Source organism: Salvelinus namaycush, unplaced genomic scaffold (assembly GCF_016432855.1).
Source record: "Salvelinus namaycush isolate Seneca unplaced genomic scaffold, SaNama_1.0 Scaffold425, whole genome shotgun sequence".
Taxonomy (NCBI): domain Eukaryota; kingdom Metazoa; phylum Chordata; class Actinopteri; order Salmoniformes; family Salmonidae; genus Salvelinus; species Salvelinus namaycush.
In genome coordinates this window covers 182573-197440 of record NW_024061115.1, presented here as the reverse complement: position 1 = coordinate 197440, position 14868 = coordinate 182573, and the positions used below count along the sequence as shown (strand labels likewise).

The window sequence follows — 14868 nt, the reverse complement described above, 5'->3', positions numbered from 1 at the left end:
CAGGGGTCATATGATTGAGTGTAGTCTGGACCAGGAGTGTGAAGGTGAACGGAAAGGCTCTGGAGCAACAAACCGCCCTTGCTGTCTCTGCCTGGCCGGTTCCCCTCTCTCCACTGGGATTCTCTGCCTCTAACCCTATTACAGGGGCTGAGTCACTGGCTTACTGGTGCTCTTTCATGCCGTCCCTAGGAGGGGTGCGTCACTTGAGTGGGTTGAGTCACTGACGTGATCTTCCTTGGTTTGTGCCGTGGCGGAGATCTTTGTGGGCTATACTCGGCCTTGTCTCAGGATGGTAAGTTGGTGGTTGAAGATATCCCTCTAGTGGTGTGGGGCTGTGCTTTGGCAAAGTGGGTGGGGTTATATCCTTCCTGTTTGGCCCTGTCCGGGGGTATCATCGGATGGGGCCACAGTGTCTCCTGACCCCTCCTGTCTCAGCCTCCAGTATTTATGCTGCAGTAGTTTATGTGTCGGGGGGTTAGGGTCAGTTTGTTATATCTGGAGTACTTCTCCTGTCTTATCCGGTGTACTGTGTGAATTTAAGTATGCTCTCTCTAATTCTCTCTTTCTCTCTTTCTTTCTCTCTCTCTCGGAGGACCTGAGCCCAAGGACCATGCGTCAGGACTACCTGGCATGATGACTCCTTGTTGTCCCCAGTCCACCTGGCCGTGCTGCTGCTCCAGTTTAAACTGTTCTGCCTGCGGCTATGGATCTCTGACCTGTTCACCGGATGTGCTACCTGTCCCAGACCTGCTATTTTCAACTCTCTAGAGACCGCAGGAGCGGTAGAGATACTCTTAATGATCGGCTATGAAAAGCCAACTGACATTTACTCCTGAGGTGCTGACTTGTTGCACCCTCGACAACTCCTGTGATTATTATTATTTGACCATGCTGGTCATTTATGAACATTTGAACATCTTGGCCATGTTCTGTTATAATCTCCACCCGGCACAGCCAGAAGAGGACTGGCCACCCCTCATAGCCTGGTTCCTCTCTAGGTTTCTTCCTAGGTTTTGGCCTTTCTAGGGAGTTTTTCCAAGCCACCGTGCTTCTACACCTGCATTGCTTGCTGTTTGGGGTTTTAGGCTGGGTTTCTGTACAGCACTTTGAGATATCAGCTGATGTACGAAGGGCTATATAAATAAATTTGATTTGATTTGATTTTTTGATTTGATTTAATTTAATTTAAATACTCATAAACAGGTTGAATATTGGTTCGTTAAGGTTACTAATATTGTATTGATAAGATGTCATATTTAACTCAATGTTTATTGTACCTGGAGTCTTTGACTCGTTGGGGATCAGGCAGCGTACAAAGTGAGGATGAGTGCTCCTCAAGTTGGTCATCAGCTTGCCCAAGTTCTCCTGTAAGAGGGTTACAAACCATGTTCTCAGAAATAATTTCTGATAATCACTACGCCTTTTGAAGGACTGAATATCCCCATTTTAAAAGCTCACCCTGAACTGGGAGGACACAGTCTGCATGGAACCACCCTTCTTCTTGCCTCCTTTCTTGGTTGTATCTGTTGTAATGGAGAAAAGTTCAATATAAATGAGAGAATCTCAGGTTAACTTAACACAGATCTTAATGCAAATGCTGCCAATGAGATTGTGTAAAATAACACCTATTGTATGAGTAAATTAACCCAGTAAATCACCCAGAGAAATTGTGATACATTTAAAGCAGCAATCAGCAGTTGAAACAATAACAAAGCATGCTCCCTGCCCCTGTTTCAATAAAAACATGAGAGACGGGGCTGGAGAAATGTAACCACTCAAATGTATAGACAGAGCCATGTATTAAAGGACTGACCATCTTGTTTCCCTTTACTTTGATTACAAACATTGGAGTAAAACAAGCTCAAATTTGGGTTCTGATGGGGTACGGCGGTTGAACTAAGCTGATGTTCTTCAAGAATGAATGGGTACATATCTTAATAAGTCCACAAATGGATGTAGCAACTGCAGATTGACCCTTTAAAGAAAATGGGACTGATTTGTAACTAGTTCTTCATTAAATCTTTTGATGTGCTGCTAGTCTTACCCTCAGGTGGGGCAGCGATGTACAGGGTCCCCATCAGTTTGACTGAGGACTTCCCGTACAGCTGAAGAACTGAGTCGTTCAGGGGGTCCTTGTTCTTCTCCAGCCAGCCAGTGATGTTGTAGTCCACAGTGCCGGCGTAGTGAACCAGGGAGAAGTGGGCCTCTGCCTTGCCTTTGGCTGGCTTGGGCTTCTCAAACGCCTTGTTTTTGCCAAGATGCTGGGCGTACAGCTTGTCCTTGAAGGTAGTGTCTGAAGACTTGGGGAACATGCACTCCTCTTCAAGGATGGAGAAGATGCCCAATGGCTTTATGAAAAGAGATGTATATCAAATTAGGGATATTTACATTTAGGATCACATTTATTCTTTCAGCAAACATGCTATTATCAGAGTATCTTCATTTAGGGGCCCATAATAGAAAACATTTTGAGTTCTCAACAGTTAGATACGTTGTACCATGTGATAATATCTCACACATCACTCCATTTGAGCTTTGCTGTTGAGGTCCATTATAATCTTGACAGACAGTTTACCTTCTCAATAAGCTCAATGCAGGCAGCCAAGTCCATGCCGAAGTCAATGAAGGCCCAGACGATTCCCTCCTTCTTGTACTCCTCTTGTTCCAGGACGAACATGGTGTGGTTGAAAAACTGTTGCAGTTTCTCATTGGTGAAGTTGATGCACAGCTGCTCCATGCTGTTGTACTGTTGATGGAATTTCAGAAGGGATCATTTCATCATCATACAAGGCTGTAATCCCTCTCAATCACAACTCATTGTCTTGTTCTGGTCTCAGACTCACATCAAAGATCTCAAACCCGGCAATGTCGAGCACACCGATATAGAACTGCCTTGGATTCTTGGTGTCCAACATCTCGTTGATACGGATGACCATCCACAAGAACATCCTCTCGTAGATGGACTTTGCCAGAGCCGAGACTGAGTTATTAACCTGCAATGATAATACCTCTAATGAATACATGAGATGTTGACCATGTCAAGTGATGAGGTGAAAAGAGCTTTGGGGAAAACAACATCACTCTTCAAAACAAGCAATGCACTCATCACCAAAAGATGTATGGTGCTCAGAAGATGGTAGAAGCTGTGTTTGGCCGCCTTACCTGAGGCACAGTCTGTCCCTTGGTCACATACTCGTTGCCGACCTTCACTCTGGGGTAGCACAGAGCCTTCAGCATCTCAGCTGAGTTCAGGCCCAGCAGGTAGCCGATTTTATCAGCCACTGGAGAGAGAACCAACATCAACAGACTCAGAAACACAAGACCACTTGTTTCTGATGTCACACTGACAAAAGGGTTCGGACAAGTTGTTTTGGGGGCTACGTTTTGATATGAACCCACATCCATCAGTTTAAAGCATTTCTGGAGGTTGGAATTTGGTCTCCATAAATTATCTCCTGCTGGACTTTGATGAGGCTCTGTCTGTCTTACGTGTCGTACATCTATGAGTGGGCCTGGAATGGGGCTAATGTTTACATATTGTATATCTATGTTTGGGACTGGGAATGGGACTAATGTTTACATATTGTATATCTATGAGTGGGACTGGGAATGGGACTAATGTTTACATATTGTATATCTATGAGTGGGACTGGGAATGGGACTAATGTTTACATATTGTATATCTATTAGTGGGACTGGGAATGGGACTAATGTTTACATATTGTATATCTATGAGTGGGACTGGGAATGGGACTAATGTCTACATATTGTATATCTATGAGTGGGACTGGGAATGGGACTAATGCTTTACATATTGTATATCTATGAGTGGGACTGGGAATGGGGCTAATGTTTACATATTGTATATCTATGTTTGGGACTGGGAATGGGACTAATGTTTACATATTGTATATCTATGAGTGGGACTGGGAATGGGACTAATGTTACATATTGTATTATCTATGAGTGGACTGGGAATGGGACTTAATGTTTACATATTGTATATCTAGTAGTGGGACTGGAATGGGACTAATGTTTACATATTGTATATCTATGTTTGGGACTGGAATGGGAGTAATTGTTTACATATTGTATATCTATGAGTGGGACTGGGAATGGACTAATGTTTACATATTGTATGAGTGGACTCACCCTCTGTGCCGTTCTGGCTCGGCCTGCTCCTCACGCTGCTTCTGCTTGAATTTCAAGTTGCCATGGTGCAGTACAGCTCCTGTCAGCTTGTAGATGCTCATCTTTTCATCATTACTGAAGCCCAGGACTGTAATGGCATCCTGCATTAGGACAGGAAGTACAACAGTGATGAACTGAAACGGTAGTTATTCACATACAGTACACTACAGTTCTGTTCTGTCAGCAGAACAAATGGGATGGATCCATTTGACGGGCTTCTCAGATCCACGTGATTACACTTGACCAACACTGGTAGATGACAGCACAACATACATTTTACACAGTTCCACAGGGACTTAGTGACACTCTCTTGTGGATGTCTTACATGTACAGTATGGGCCTCAAGGTGAAGTGTGAAGGCATGAAGAGTTCCTTGAGGCACATGCCGAACTAACTCAAGGCATTTAGAATAAAATACAAAAAAATACATGAAAATTCCCAGGCTGCCACAAGTTGGAATTGCACAGTGCATTCAGTGTGTACGGTGGTCCTACCCATTCCATATCTAGAATATGATGAACCCTTTGTTTGACTCACGTCTGTGGCATCCAGCTCTTCCTTGTCGTTGATGCTGGCCACAGTGATCTGGCCCTGGCTGCACATGGGGAAGTCGTAGGGGTTGGTGGTGATGAGCGCCATTTCTATGGACAACAGAGAATGTCTTGTCAGTTAAATCTCTTAGATTTCTGCTGTTCTACCTTTACAGTTTCTCTCTCTCTCCTTTACTTAGTAGATGGACTCAAGTATTTTATATCACGGTTAGGGTTTCAAAGCTATCGGCGGTAATTTACCAAAGTTACCGTAACTCTTCAGTAATTTTGGCAATTAACAGAAAATCTATGGCAACATATCGTAACTTTGGTAATTCATTTTTTAATAACTTTTAAAAAATGTATTCATTTTTATATTACAATTCTTCAAAATATTTACTTTTGTTTAACAACTGCCCCCAGCTTGATGCCTAAACATTGACAACAAACACATATAATAAAACCGAATGTGTAAAATAATAAAATAAATGATATTTCATGCTGAAACCCTTATTAAACACCAATGGTATTCATTAAGTTGATGGTTCATATCTAGGATAATGTTTTACAGTTTCGTCATTCTATTTTAAATCATAGTATTAGGTTACTTAATATATCTGACATGTGATAATGCCACACAGAGGGTCAGAGATAATTACAGAACTCCGGGATCATCTGAAATACCCCAAAGGGCCATTGGATGTCGTATGATAGATTACATCAAATCCTTGAAAGATACTTTCACAATACTTATCAGAGTGCATTACTTGATACATCTTCCCCAAAGACCTGACTCATATCTAGATGCCTTGTTACGTTGGATGTACTCATTGGAATAGTATTAATAGTGTGGACAATGAATTCCACAGATGGGGGTGGGAATAATTTATCCTGTAACTCTACTTTGCCTTACCAACAACCTCAGGTTTGTGATTGGTCATCATCTGGAAGAAGATGTGGTAGCCTCTCTCATCGGGAAGCTGGAAGGACACTCTGGACTTCTCTAGCAGGTCTGAGAGAGAAAGAGAGAGAGATTGACACAAAGAGAAAGAGAGAGAGAGAGAGAGAGAAAGAGAGAGAGAGAGAGAGAGAGAGAGAGAGAGAGAGAGAGAGAGAGAGAGAGAGAGAGAGAGAGAGAGAGAGAGGAGAGAGAGAGAGAGAGAGAGAGAGAGAGAGAGAGAGAGAGAGAGACAGAGAGAGTGGAACATTAGATAAAGATTATCTCCCCCGAAAATCTGTGTGAATTTAGTAAAGAATTGAGAAACAATCAAAATCAACTCACAGGTCTCAATGTCAGCTTTAGCCAGTTTTGCCTACCTTGGAAGTGAATCCTGATGAATTTACCCTAAAGTAGAGCACGGGGGTTAGAAAGAGGATAACTAAATACATCTAACATTTTACTTTGATAGACTCCTTTAAATGTTACAATTTGTTGAGCATCCATTGATATAACAAATGGGAAATACTGAAATACATTTGTCCAATATTAGATCACTTTCACAGTATGCCCTTCATACTTACAAAGCGAGACGAGTTGTCGTTCCTCACTGTCTTGGCATTACCGTAAGACTCCAGCAGAGGGTTAGCAGCAATGATCTGATCCTCAAGAGACCCCTGATTGAGACAAACACAAGTTGCTCAGAAACTGGTAAAGTAGTAAAGTTAGTTATTCTCGATTGCTTGAACACAGCCACCAAACTGAAATGTGTTAGAAAGGTACAACCTACCTGCATTTTGCCTGGCTCTGCTTCCTTCTTGGCACCAGACACTGCAATGGTGGCAAAGTACTGGATGACACGCTTGGTGTTGACAGTCTTTCCTGCACCGGATTCTCCACTGGTTATTAATATGACAGAGAAACAGAGGTTTTAGTAACATGTTTGAATGTCAGATTGACTTACACTAAGAAATAGCATTGAAAAATACACTGTTTTCCTACATAAATTAACAAATATCCCCACTCATCGACTCATTTCTATGCATAGCCTAATTCATTCATAATGTCATGTATTTTAATCATACCCAAGTGACACAACATATTGCAGTAGAAACCCTTTCTCAAATGAGATTTTAGTAAACAACTTACGTAATCAGGACGGACTGGTTCTCCTGGTCTGTAACAAAACAACATATTGATTATCATACTCAAGCAACATTATGGGGACATTATTGAATTCTTAGCATCATCATGGATTTCATTTTGGAACATTTTCCATTCAAGGCCAGTGATATCAGATATTACCAGCAAACTGTTCTAACGTAGACTAGAAAACAGCAGATACCTCTCTAAAGCACATTTTAACTTCCATCCATCCATCCATCCATCCATCCATCCATCCATCCATCCATCCATCCATCCATCCATCCATCCATCCATCCATCCATCCATCCATCCATCCATCCATCCATCCATCCATCCATCCATCCATCCATCCATCCATCCATCCATCCATCATCCATCCACCATCCATGCATCCATCCATCCATCCATCCATCCATCCATTAGAGCTCATACCAATCTGCATGAACTGAAAGGCGTTGTCAGAGACGGAGAAGATATGGGGTGGAGCCTCCATCCTCTTCTTCCCTCTGTAGGCGTTAACAACCTCCATGTCGTACACAGGAAGCCACTTGTAGGGATTCACCGTGGCACAGAACAGCCCAGAGTAGGTCTGGATGAAAGAGATTAAATTAGGGGATTAGAAAAATCAGCTTGACGTTTACCTGGATTTATGTGAGGATGTGGGTGTACTATGGTATAGTAATGTAAGTCTACTGTATTGGTATGTTTTGGTGTCTACCATTACTTTATGTGTAGTACTGTATGAGTGTGTATGTTTATACAGGTATCTTACATAGATCATCCATGCTGCGTAACGCTCTTTGAGGTTATACAACACAGAGGCTTCATTCAGGTAGGTCATCATGGCCATGTCCTCAATCTTGTCGTACTTAGGGGGGTTCATCTGGTAGACATCTGCTTCTTTGAACTCTTTTCCTTCCTGAAACAGTCAGAAATCTAGATTATACACAGATCAAACTGGACAGGACTGAATGCTTTAAAAAAACAAATCTTTAAATAAAACTGCATCCCCCCCATCTAATCCAACTACTTTGTTATCAACCACTGATGCATGCATGGTGATACTTAACTAGTCAATATAGAACATTCTATTTTAATTAGCAGGGATAAAAAGGACGTGTTTGAAGGTTATATTCTGCTTACAAAAAAACAAAGAAATGCTTATTAATCAATCTTTTTTTAACTTATTTAATTTTTTACAATTGGCATGATAAAAATGAAAAAAGTGTGTCTGCACAATCTTCAATACTTTTCAAATCAGGCTTACCTCCTTAGTGCCGTTAGGATTGATGACTGTTACAGTACACTTTCCTTCAGTCCTGGCAGTGACCAAACCCTTAAGGTAAAGCTCCTTGGTGTCTGCGACATAGCAGGCGTTCTTTGAATCAAAGGGTGCGGTTTGTGCCTCCATCCTCTCCTTCTCAGGCTTACGGAGGTATATGGCAGCCTTGCCGTAGATCTGCATCTCCGCGTCCGTACTCATGGTGACGGATCACTAGGAAAGAGACGAAACAAGAAACATGATTGACTCTGTGGTGCTTCCTCCACAGTCAACAGAGTTGTGAGTGGCATCTCTCACAGAACATTTGTCACTTTTCTTATGAAGACTCAAACTATGTCTCACCTTGTTTTTCCCCTTCTACAGATGAATTTGTACTTCTTGGAGAACCCTGGGAAACATTAGGTTGTTGTGAATACGCACAAGTCTAAAGCTATTTCATTTAGCCCCCGAAGAGGTAGAAAACATTTAGAATGGTATAATTCAACACAATCATTACAGCCTTGTCCAATTCAGCTACAGGTGCAACTGGTAACTTTCATTTTCCTGGTGACAACTCACTTAACTACACATTCGGTCAAGAATTCAAATAAATACCCCCTGAAAACCCATTTGCATTATAGACCAACCCCTCAATTTACAAACAGCAGGAGCACCACTTTTGGCCCGTAAATAAAAGCTACATGTTTCAAGTAAAACACATTTAAAGTAAAAACATTTTAAATGAATGCCAATTGATTGCATATTGTAAAATCTGACAATGCAGAAATAATGTAAATAGCTAAATGCAGAAGTCAACTGAAACAGTGCAGTTAGCTACCGCCTCACATGCTGAGTGCTAAGATGACACAAATGTAAACATCTAAGGAGGTGGAGAGTCTTACCACAGAGGAAGAAGGTGTCTGACTTATGGATGATGGGGTCTCTGCCTGCTTATATCTGGTTGAAACTGCCAACCAAGCAAAAGTTAATTATGGACCGCTCTGGTAAAGGAAATGAATTGGATGAGAGACCTCTGTATTTCTGTGTCTCACTAGCGCCACCAACTTGCAGGAGAACCACACTCCAATTACATGACTTTTTAATGCAATATTTATCTCTAAATTAAATTGAGTTGACATCAATAAGAGATGTCATTACTAATAATTATGACAGTATCAAAAGTTTGAGGTATCAGATTGACTCCAATGTTTCTACCATTGTCCCTGAAAATACTGTAATTGAGTTCCTGTTCACCCAATACCATCAAAAACATTTCAGAATAATCTCACCTTATTTAATTCAATTTTAGTTACATTCATCTTTATCAACAACTTAATATTTGTATTTTGACCGATTTTTTTAAATATTTTGCTTGCAAACAAATCTGAGCTGTCTCCTCAGTCACCTCATACTTGTGATCTATCATATTAAATACATATTTAAAAGCTTCAACAGAAACATTTAGGCTTTCAGTTACAACTCATAAAAGTGTTAAATCAACTATGTACTTATTTATCTACAGTATGATCTATTGAAGATGCTGCAGGAGCTTTTATTTGTCTCACATTTCAGTTGTCTAAAACGGTCCAGGAGGATTCTTAAGGCTTACATAACATCAGTACAGTATTTCAATCATCTCATATTTCTGACAGGCATGTAGCGGCCTCAAACTTGTATTACACTCTGAGGTAAACCGTTTAGCAGCTGGCTTCTATAAAACTGCTATAAAGTGAATAGGGGATAGTTACAATAAAGTAACAGATTCCTTTCCATTTCCATTACATTTTAATTAATCCTTTACAATACACTTTTAATATCTTTCTAACAGACAGCTCTAGCAACTTGTGAGGGAGCCACCATCAGCAGAGACATTTCTTTAAACTATTTTTAATACATGTAATTCAGCAATGTAATGCACACACACTAGATGTTAACGTATTTTAATGTATGTAAATTGAAAAGTCTTTTGTCTGTAATGTCTTTTTTGGTTATGTGTCGGACACCAGTAAGACTAGCTGTCACCATTGGCGTCGGCCAATAGGGATCCTAATAAATCACATCAGGAAGTTCTTCTTTCAAGTCAGGCATTTCACATTCTTCAATATCTATCTCATCTTTGCTGTTTTCAAACCTCTGCATTTAATAGTCATTTAAATGTTCTTTGTGTCTAATATGGTACAGCTAAATTAACGTTCAATAGGGTGACGTTCAGACAGAAATGTATTGTGTAGAACAGATATGACTGTCTGTCAGGTAGAATAGAGAATCATGTCAGCTCTATTCAATACGTTTCTATCAGCAATGTTGAGAACATTTCACCTGAATACCTCCTGTTTGTTCTGTGAGCGGTGTCCACCCAGCACATCAGTACCAGAAGCCCCATAGGGGAGAGCTGCTGGATGCACTAGTTGAGCAGTGTCCACCCAGCACATCAGTACCAGAAGCCCCATAGGGGAGAGCTGCTGGATGCACTAGTTGAGCGGTGTCCACCCAGCACATCAGTACCAGAAGCCCCATAGGGGAGAGCTGCTGGATGCACTAGTTGAGCAGTGTCCACCCAGCACATCAGTACCAGAAGCCCCATAGGGGAGAGTTGCTGGATGGACTAGTTGAGCGGTGTCCACCCAGCACATCAGTACCAGAAGCCCCATAGGGGAGAGTTGCTGGATGCACTAGTTGAGCGGTGTCCACCCAGCACATCAGTACCAGAAGCCCCATAGGGGAGAGTTGCTGGATGCACTAGTTGAGCGGTGTCCACCCAGCACATCAGTACCAGAAGCCCCATAGGGGAGAGCTGCTGGATGCACTAGTTGAGCGGTGTCCACCCAGCACATCAGTACCAGAAGCCCCATAGGGGAGAGCTGCTGGATGCACTAGTTGAGCGGTGCCCTCCCAGCACATCAGTACCAGAAGCCCCATAGGGGAGAGTTGCTGGATGCACTAGTTGAGCGGTGTCCACCCAGCACATCAGTACCAGAAGCCCCATAGGGGAGAGCTGCTGGATGCACTAGTTGAGCGGTGTCCACCCAGCACATCAGTACCAGAAGCCCCATAGGGGAGAGCTGCTGGATGCACTAGTTGAGCGGTGTCCACCCAGCACATCAGTACCAGAAGCCCCATAGGGGAGAGCTGCTGGATGCACTAGTTGAGCGGTGTCCACCCAGCACATCAGTACCAGAAGCCCCATAGGGGAGAGCTGCTGGATGCACTAGTTGAGCGGTGTCCACCCAGCACATCAGTACCAGAAGCCCCATAGGGGAGAGCTGCTGGATGCACTAGTTGAGCGGTGTCCACCCAGCACATCAGTACCAGAAGCCCCATAGGGGAGAGCTGCTGGATGCACTAGTTGAGCGGTGTCCACCCAGCACATCAGTACCAGAAGCCCCATAGGGGAGAGTTGCTGGATGCACTAGTTGAGCGGTGTCCACCCAGCACATCAGTACCAGAAGCCCCATAGGGGAGAGCTGCTGGATGCACTAGTTGAGCGGTGTCCACCCAGCACATCAGTACCAGAAGCCCCATAGGGGAGAGCTGCTGGATGCACTAGTTGAGCGGTGTCCACCCAGCACATCAGTACCAGAAGCCCCATAGGGGAGAGCTGCTGGATGCACTAGTTGAGCGGTGTCCACCCAGCACATCAGTACCAGAAGCCCCATAGGGGAGAGTTGCTGGATGCACTAGTTGAGCGGTGTCCACCCAGCACATCAGTACCAGAAGCCCCATAGGGGAGAGCTGCTGGATGCACTAGTTGAGCAGATGCCACTGTTATTAGACAGAATATATTTACTTGGCGTGTTTGTGGGTGGAGAGAACATCAACACCATGCAGACTAAGAGTTTATGACGTTCAAGTTATTTTAATGCGCAAAGATCTGGCATGATATTCGACCTGTGTTTTTGTATCAGAGGGACATAGTGCTGGTGTGGAATAAGAGCCTGCACACCATGCAGATGGGCTGTCCAGAACAGGAGTTCTGCAGGCTTCTAACATACTGTTAACTGCCAGATGTCATTAAACCGTTGAGTAAACTGACATTATAAAACTGTCATTGTACATATTTAACATATTTTGGCAGGACCTTGGGAGTATCGGACAGTAATTCTTGATCCAAGACATTTTAATAGTGCTTTCAACACTTACACTGCTCTCGCAAAGTAGTTTAATCACCACAGACAGGAGTTTGCCTGAGACTCGCAAGAGCCTTGGCACACGGCACCACTTTTTACATGATTCAAACCATTAAAATGTCACAGCCAGTCAAAATATATGACATGTCACATGCCATGGCATGGATCCCTAAAACAACCGAGCTGGACTTCATTCAGATCAAATTTTTCAGGTCACAAATCAATTCAATTCAGTTCAAATCAAATCAAAGGGCTTTATCGGCCGAAGCAAGTGAAATAGATAATAAACAAAAGTGAAATAAACAATAAAAAATGTCCAGTTAACATTACACTCACAAAAGTTCCAAAAGAATAAAGACATTTTAAATTACATAGTATGTCTATATACAGTGTTGTAATTATGTGCAAATAGTTCAAGTCCAAAAGGGAAAAGAAATAAACATAAATATGGGTTGTATTTACAATGGTGCTCGTTCTTCACTGGTTAACCTTTTCTTGTGGTAACAGGTCACAAATATTTGTATATATACTGCTGTGATGGCACACTGTGGTATTTCACCCAATAGATATGGGAGTTTGTCAAAATTGGATTTGTTTTAAAATTAATTGTGGGTCTGTGCAATCTCAGGGAGATATGTGCCTCTAATATATCTTGGTAAGTCTATTATGGGGGCCAGTGTCAGCAATGTGAGGACCTCGTGGTCCACTAACAAGGTCTACATAATGTGCTGTTCTGTAGCGGATCTCTCTGTGGTCCACATTACAGGTTATGAGGTCTTTTCAGCCTGCAGTGTGAAGTCAATGGAGGGCTAAATGGAATATTCATCTCAGACATTTACAAGGAAAAAACACATGGATCAAATAGCTGTTGTGTTTTTCTAGCGAGCTTTACAGACCTTTAGACAAACATACAACATGTTACAAGAAGTAGTCCAGATAATTACCCCCCTGTCAGTGAACCTCTCCAGCCAATGGTCACGTTCCAAAACTGGCTGTCACAATTACATGCAGCCGAAAGCCGTTTTGGAATGTGACCCTCTGACATAGAAATGTCAAAGTATCAAATCCCAACTGCTGAGCTGTTGTTGACACTCCAATTTCATCCCATACAGTCGATGGCAGAGTTACAGGAAGTACAGTATACCAAAGCAACAGATGATTTACGAGCCCAATATGGCCATGTTCAGTGTCAGAAATACATCCAGCTTCCACAGCAATCTCTAAGGTAATTTAACATTGCTTCATTGCTTTGTTGGCAGATCTGCTGCCATTTGAGCCGTGTTCCAGAGGATACGGCCTGCTTCTTTATGGACCGTTTTATTTTTACACTCACCAACTTGTTCATGGAATTAGGATCAGGCCACACCGTCGCCGCTCTCATCCTCCCAGAGCATGCCAACCTGTACACAGACACAGGGAAAATACTGGCCATTTAATGGTAAAACCCTGCCCCACTCTAGCATCTAGCACCTGGAAATAATCACAGTAGGTGACGCATGTCACACAGAGAACATACATAAAACTGAGAATCCCACACACATAAGAGTCTGGGGGAGCAGGGGACTCGTCCTAGCCAAGCCTTTAGAAGAGTCAGGACAAGTGACAGCCCAATCCACTAGATGGCCTGAGGCCAATGATCAACGTTTACAAGTGAAACACTTCACATCCAGGCACACTATTGGAAGACTGTTTTAAATAATGGTGGAAATGGAAAGTGTTCCTGTCTACCTGTGAAGGAGTTGAATAGAAGGAGTTGATTAGAAAGAGTTGAATAGTAGGTTTTGAATAAAAGGTGTTGAATAAAAGGTGTTGAATAGAAGGAGTTGAATAGAAGGAGTTGAATAGAAGGAGTTGAATAGAAGGAGTTGAATAGAAGGTGTTGAATTGAATAGAAGGTGTTGAATAGAAGGAGTTGAATAGAAGGAGTTGAATAGAGTGAGTTGAATAGAAGGAGTTGAATAGAAGGAGTTGAATAGAAGGTGTTGAATTGAATAGAAGGAGTTGAATAGAAGGAGTTGAATAGAGTGAGTTGAATAGAAGGAGTTAAATAGAAGGAGTTGAATAGAAGGAGTTGAATAGAAGGAGTTGAAAAGAAGGAGTTGAATAGAAGGTATTGAATTGAATAGAAGGTGTTGAATAGAAGGAGTTGAATAGAAGGAGTTGAATAGAAGACGTTGAATAGAATATGTTGAATAAAAGGAGTTGAATAGAAGGAGTTGAAAAGAAGGAGTTGAATAGAAGGAGTTGAAAAGAAGGAGTTGAATAGAAGGAGTTGAAAAGAAGGAGTTGAATAGAAGGTGTTGAATTGAATAGAAGGTGTTGAATAGAAGGAGTTGAATAGAAGGAGTTGAAAAGAAGGAGTTGAATAGAAGGTGTTGAATTGAATAGAAGGTGTTGAATAGAAGGAGTTGAATAGAAGGAGTTGAATAGAGTGAGTTGAATAGAAGGAGTTGAATAGAGGGAGTTGAATAGAAGGAGTTGAATAGAAGGAGTTGAATAGAGGGAGTTGAATAGAGGGAGTTGAATAGAGTGAGTTGAAAAGAAGGAGTTGAATAGAAGGTGTTGAATTGAATAGAAGGTGTTGAATAGAAGGAGTTGAATAGAAGGAGTTGAATAGAAGACGTTGAATAGAATATGTTGAATAAAAGGAGTTGAATAGAAGGAGTTGAAAAGAAG

General features: G+C 42.0%; 1 pseudogene; it reads right to left on the bottom strand.

Moving 5' to 3' along the window:
• Positions 1-1277: 1277 nt before the first annotated feature.
• LOC120041256 lies at positions 1278-8287 on the bottom strand (annotated as a pseudogene).
• Positions 8288-14868: the final 6581 nt, after the last annotated feature.